The following is a 7136-nucleotide window of genomic DNA, read 5'->3' on the forward strand; positions in this document are numbered from 1 at the left end:
GAAGAGAGATTTTGTAACATACTTAAACAGTTTGCAAATGATGTGAATTTGTGAAAGTTTTTTGTGCAACAATTTGTGACATTTGTCCTCAGAGTTGAAATTGTGGGTGTCACATTTGGGGAAAATTGAGACGTCAGATGATCATAAAAATCATCATAACGATAAGTAAAACTTTTGGTTGGTGATGTACATATGACGTAGATTTAACTCATCAGTATAAATCTCCTCTATCATGAATGTTTAATCTACGTGGTGTTGCATATACTCCCCAGAAAGCTGATTCTGTTCATTTGACGTAGCGTTTTCAGTCTCAGCTGACGGTATGTTTGTCCACCCTTATAAACAGTACAGCTGCACAGAAACGTGCACTATTTCCTAATATTGAACCACAAGCTCAGTTTCATGATTGTTAACATTCAGACTGATTGTTGATCAATGGCTACTCTTCAGTTTGTGAGTGGTAGCATTGTAAGTTGGTAAAAGATGTACCTTTAGGCTCTCTCTTCGGGTCAGCATTGGCTATTTCATTTCCACATAAATGGCCTCCTTTGACTCCCCCCTCAAACAAGTGTGCATCCTCAGAAAGAGTGTCCCATGGCCTCAGGTGTAACTACACTGTGAAATCCTGTCCTGACCAGACAGCTTTTCTATGTTGAGCCAACCGCTTAGCCAGGTTGTTTGGTTTTCCCAATGGCACCATTGTGGCATTTAACTGTGTACACTATATCAGTGTCAATGTCAACAGCAAGTTTTACCGGTGTTTACCAGTGACAGTTGCGCCACAGTTTATAAAGCTTTTTAATAGTGAATGCGAAATGTGTCCTTATGTCTTCTTTTCTCTTGGTCCTGAGCTTTCACATTTTGTCAATGAGAAACAAAGAGCATGACAGCTAGTTGTATTGTTGTATTGGAAGATCACGTGTGTGCATCTACACGAGGTTTCTTCTGATTGGATGACTTCCAAATTTGTCCTGCTTTTCTACACATTTTAATTTGTTCTGATTAGAGCTCGTGTATTATATTTTCATCATATATTCACAGTTTTTGTCCTCGTGCATTAGTTTTTTTTAGTTATCGTCATGTTTTTTGTCAGAAAACAAATATTCAGAAAACTATATTCTGCAGTTTTGGTCGGCCAATCTTTGGCGTAGCATGTTTTGGGGTTTTAGAGCCACACAGGTGCAACGTTTTGAAAAAATATGTCTCAGCTGTTCCTGTACGCCTGACACCTAAGGTACCATCAGTGTATTTTTTGTTTGCTGTCGTTTTTCTTCCCTGGACTGCCTGGAGCATGTTTTAAGGGTTTTGCAGGTTTGGCGAATACCGCGCTGGGGTAACCATGCTGGCACTTTGCGTAACAACGATGATGAAACTGAGCTCATGGCTCATTTTTAGGCAGTGGGGATAGTTTCGGTCTTTATTCAACTGTTTATAAGGCTGGGAAACATGCGTAAACAAGATACTTGGATAAATGATGAAAAGTTTCCCTCACTAAAAACACAACAGAACCAACCTTCCTTACCCTGGATTATCGAGCATGTACCATGACAACATACAGCAGCATCAGAGGACATCACATTCTTTCTCACCTATTCACAAGATTTCACCACAGCAGGTAGCTGTGGCAGTTTTAGATCAGGTGCTCTTCCTTTTACAACCTCTAGGGTATCTGTGCCTCTGCCTGAGCTCAAACCTGTTAGGCAAACATGCCACTGGCTCTTATTTAACACTGCCTTGTTTTAATTGTCCTAGCCGAAACCTTACTCCGATCCTACTCAGACCAAGGCTGAACTCAGGTCTAATTCAAATCTTCCAGGACACATGTTAAGTGTCTTCAGGTGAGATACTAAAGTCCAGGTGAAACCAAATGTGTGAATGTGTTTGTTGCCAATCAAGCACTGTGTGAATGTGGCTTCTAGGGTAAAGTGCATTGCGTGATCAGGTTGAATGAAAAACACTGTATGTGGAAATACCTGTCCATTTTTTCCTCAAAGGATGGCAGATTTACGTCCTCATAGCGTGAGTAATGCAAAACACATCCAACATCAAGGACATTTTTTTTTGTTGCTTGATGAGTAAACCTGTTACGCCTAATTCCGGCAGGCAGTGCCTGACATGCCTACTTTCATGCAGCACTACAGACTTACTGTGTTGAACAAGCTGAACAGGCAGTGAAGAAAGGGAAGAGCACAAAGCCAGCCGATGGACTGAACAGTGCCTCTATGGGACGTTTCTTACAAACACAGAGAATAAATGCTGAATAACTCACATTCACAGGTAAACAGAGAGTGTGGAAATAAGGCTCCACACTCCCTGCAGCAGGTGCACGTCGATACAAAATACAAGTGCCGAGTGTTTATTTTACTCCCCTTCTGTGGTAGACAGATGGCAAAAATGTGCGGTGATGACAAATGTTTTCATAGCCATGGAGGGGGGAGGTTTTAACTGTGACGAGCATGTACCGCTTAACTCCAGAGAAACCACCAACTGCACTCGACAGCGATTCAAAACAAACAGATAAATGAAGTAACTTGAAATCACAGACACGACTAGATTTAGCCTTCAGCAAAGGTCTGTCAGGGGGATGTCAGGCCAGATGCCTGTGCTGATTTAACACTAAGTGTGTTAGACAGGTGGACAGATTAGAGGTGTACCCACCTCCGCTTGATCTGCACAACAATAGTTCGCTGTAGATAAGCTCAGGCTTAGGGTGTCTCCTGGTAAGTCTGAGCCTAATCCAACTCAGGTTTAGACTATGGCTTTTGAGGGGGACCTGATCCTGCATAATAATGGCAGCTCTTTTGGGATTGGTGATATTTGTAGCAGAGTTGTCAGTCTGGGAAAAGATTCTCTGGAGATTTTCACACACAAAAAACAACAACAACAAAAATGACAGGGGGATTATTTAAAATGAAAGAACTTGTTGAATTCAGTGGCTTTTTGTTCTTATAAAACGCTCCTTGTACTGGCTGGTTGTTGGTTTTGCTCATTATTTGGATAAACACATGTTTTTTTTTGGAAAAAACACACAATTGTTTAGGTTGTTGATCTCTCTCAGTGAGTGACTGATGAGCATGAAAGCATATTAGCAGGAAGGAGATGTTACTCCGTGCCCGTGGTAGGGAAATAATTGCTCATACCTCCATTGGGAGAGACAAACTGGATTGTCCTCTCAGTCTGAGGGTGTTACATGTGAGGGTGTGTTGTGTTGCGTTGGTAGTTTCCAGAGAAAAAAAAACAAAACACCCCCCCCCCCCCCCCCCCCAATCTTTGAGCCACAGTCTAAGCTCAAAATCTACTTCAGGATCTAAGAATAGCTGATGACACACAGCGCATGTTAATATTCTGCGGGAAACATGGAGAGGCAGAGGGCACTGGTAGAGGACTATCCCAGCGCTGCTAGGCTGACAGTCAGTGTTTATATATGGAGCAGTGTTAACCGCTGAGTGCTGCCCTTCAAAGCTGAAATGCGACAACTGTTTTGTAGCGTCACTGGAAGTGGAAAGAGATCTTCTCTGAAAGTGGATACACTGTGCTGCTTAATCTCTAATCAAGCCCTTTGACCTATGAAGCAACCAAGGATTTGTTTCCTTGTCGTGGCCAAGCATTGTAGTTCCATAAATGTGTCGTTGTATGTGTGTGGCCTGAGTGAGACAGCAGAACAGTCTAGAGCCCGGGCAGAGGCTTACAGAGGTGTACTGTCTTTAAACTGAATGTAACATTTCTATTTGATCAGCAGACTTTGAATAGAGGAAGTAAAGGACTGCAGAGGTGACCGGGCAGTTTATATTACACAGACCTGCACTGTCAAACAAGCAAAGACAAGTGCTGAGCAGGGAAACACATGCTGCACAGGCACACTGAGACTCTGAACGCTCACCAATGCTTGGATTTATTTATGGTAAATGGCCTGTATTTGTATAGCGCTTTACTAGTCTCTAAGGACTCCAAAGCGCTTTACACGTCCAGTCATCCACACATTCACACACTGGTGATGGCAAGCTACACTGTAGCCACAGCCACCCTGGGGCGCACTGACAGAGGCGAGGCTGCCGGACACTGACCACCACCAGTAGGCAACGGGTGAAGTGTCTTGCCCAAGGACACAACGACCGAGACTGTCCAAGCCGGGGCTCGAACCGGCAACCTTCCGATCACAAGATAAACTGCCAACTCTTGAGCCACGATCGCCCGTGGCCAGATATGAGACATTTTGGTTGGAGCACATCTGCAGAAGACCGTGGAAAGTCTTCCATCCAGGCTTGGATACAGAAGGCATAGATCAAATACCATGTGACATTAGGCTTATGTGCAGCTTTAATATAATGCAAATAACCTCAACCTCTAACCACAATGCAACAATAATAAAATGTCACCCCATGAAAGTCCTACATACAGTGATATAATAGCATAATCAGTGAACTGATAACTTGTGCAGAATTCACCTACTTGCTGCTACTACTGCACATTCACCTAATATACTATAAATATAAATGTTCTTCCTCTACCCCCCCCCCCCCCATTTTTTTGCACATGTCGAGGAGCGTGTCAGGCTACATTTCACTGTGTGTTATGCTTGTATAACTATGCATGTGACAAATAAAGAACCTTGAACCTTGAACTTGGCTGCACGCAAGCCAAGTATGTGGATCTTTTACAACCAGATGTTTCTTTTATGGATCATAATGGAAAATATCTGCATTTCAGCTTCACTTAATAAGCTTGCTAGTACCAGGATGGACAACTTTCCGTTCAGATCACTCTTAATTCTTTGTGGCATAGAATCAAGAAGGTGCTGGACACATCCCTCAGAGATCTTTGTCCATAGTGACGTGATAGCATCTAAGAGCTGCAGTAGAAAAGTCAGCTGCACATCCATGATGTGCATCTCCCGTACATCCCAAAGGTGCTCGACTGGATTGAGATCTGGTGTCTTGGGAGGCCATTTGGTTACACTGAACTCATTGTCATGTTCAAGAAACCAGTTTGAGATTATTTGAGCTTTGTGACATGGCCTTTTAGAACAATACTAGGCTGTGGTGTTTCAGTGATATTCTGCTGGTGCTAAGAAGCCCTAAGTGTGCCAAGAAAATATAGAGCAGGCAACATTCTTCCAATCTTCTGTTGTGAAATTATTGTGACAGTTTCCTTTTCAGAGTTGACACAGGTGGCACTCGGTGTGGTCTTCTGCTGGTATAGGCCATCCGCTTCAAGGTTCAACATGTTGTCCTTTCATAAATGCTTTTCTGCATGTCTTTGATGTAACAAGTGTTTTCTTTTGCGTTACTGTTGGCTTCCTATCAGCTGAAGGCAGTCTGGCCATTCTCCTATGATCTCTGGCATCAACAAAGCATTTTCACCCAGAGGTGCTGCTCATGGGATATTTTGGCTTTTCTGGCCTGTCTCTGGAAACTCTAGAGATGGTTGTGTGGGAATATCTGAAATCTGAAATACTCAGACCAGCATTTGTGGCACCGACAATCACGCCACATTCACAGTCACCTTTCTTCCCCGTTCTCATGCTCAATTTGACCTTTAGCAGGCTGTCCTGACCATATCATGATGAGTTGCTGCCATATGATTGGCTGATTAGATACTTGTGTCAGGTATACCTAACGTGTACTTAATAAGGTGGCTGTGAGTGTACGTGTGCCATGTATCTAACATATATACAACATTAAAATGACACAGCAATTAGAAGCAATCGTCTTGAGTTTGCAATCAGTTCTTCTAACATTTTATCATTTTATATATTGGATAATTATCAAGCAGGTAGAAAATAATTAAGAGATGACTTGGTAATGGCAGTACTATTCAATCGATGCCCTCCTTTGCTTGGCGAAAATCACACACTGACCGTAATTTGGAAAACAAAGCCAACAAAACCACTTCCACACTTTACTATGCTTGTACAGGCATGCTGATGGTTGTGTGTGTGTGTGTCTGAGTGTGCGTAACTCACTTGCCCTCTTCACTCTCCCTTTATAGTGGGGAGATTAGGTAGTTAATCCAGTAGATCTCTGAGAAAAAGCCTCTCCTGATGCCACAATGGATTTCATTCACTCCACCAGAGAGATGACAGACCTGCTGCCGATGCATATCTCGACCCCTGACGGAAACAAGGCCACACAAGTGCACACACACATGCACATGCACCCACACAAGGCAGAGCACTCCATGAAGGACAGGATATTATATTACATGTATTAGATGTATGCTATAAATAACTTGACAGCTATATTGAATTCATATTATAAAGCTGTCATGTTTTTTCACTTCTTAATCAGATTACTTGTTAAGTAGTCCATTTATTGTATACAGTACTAACGATGTTAAATGTAAAATATACAGTACTGTTTTATTGCTGCTCTTTACTCTTCCCTGTGTACTGAATGTCTGATTTATTGATTAAGGAGGATTACAGGAGGATCCTTGTTGCCTTGTCTCATCGTCTAAGTCACAGCTCACTAATGGAAGTGATGTCACACAGTCCTGTCTGCAAGTGCAACTGTACAACTTTGAATCCCCTACCTTTAACCTTTCCAGATGGGGCACTTGCAAAGAAGGGTATCAATCAACACGATATATTAATTTCATTTAGTGACAAATGATTAAGAAAGGCTTTATTAACTGAGATTTTGTAAATAAAGACAAAAGAAGAATAAGATTACAGCAATCTGTGCAAGATTGGATATGCCCTATTAGATTTCCACCTTTGTCCCTCCTGTGTGTTCTCTGCCCTTCTTGCTGCTGTGGAAGTGTGATTGGTTATTCTTCCACCAAACTGCACTGCGCTGTCTTCCAATCCACGGTCCCACTACTTTTATTAAATATGTTCAACACTCCCTTTCCTGATCCACCCTCCAAATCTAGCTACTGACGCCATGTTAAATAAAAAAAAAAACGGCGCCGACATCCGGATATAAGCTAATTCTTACTTCAAAATAAAACAAAAATGAACCCTGAGATATTGGTTGAAAATTTCTGAAGAATTTGTGGTTTTCATAATACATATATATTTTTTATTGCCAATTAGTTCAACCAAAATGTTAACCCTGTAGCAGCCCACTCTTCCATTATTATTGCTCTGTCTATTACTTATAGATAGGTAATAGAGCAATAATAATAATAATAAT

The sequence above is a fragment of the Haplochromis burtoni genome, unplaced genomic scaffold (assembly GCF_018398535.1).
Source record: "Haplochromis burtoni strain Fernald_Lab_line unplaced genomic scaffold, NCSU_Asbu1 Contig_907, whole genome shotgun sequence".
Taxonomy (NCBI): Eukaryota; Metazoa; Chordata; class Actinopteri; order Cichliformes; family Cichlidae; genus Haplochromis; species Haplochromis burtoni.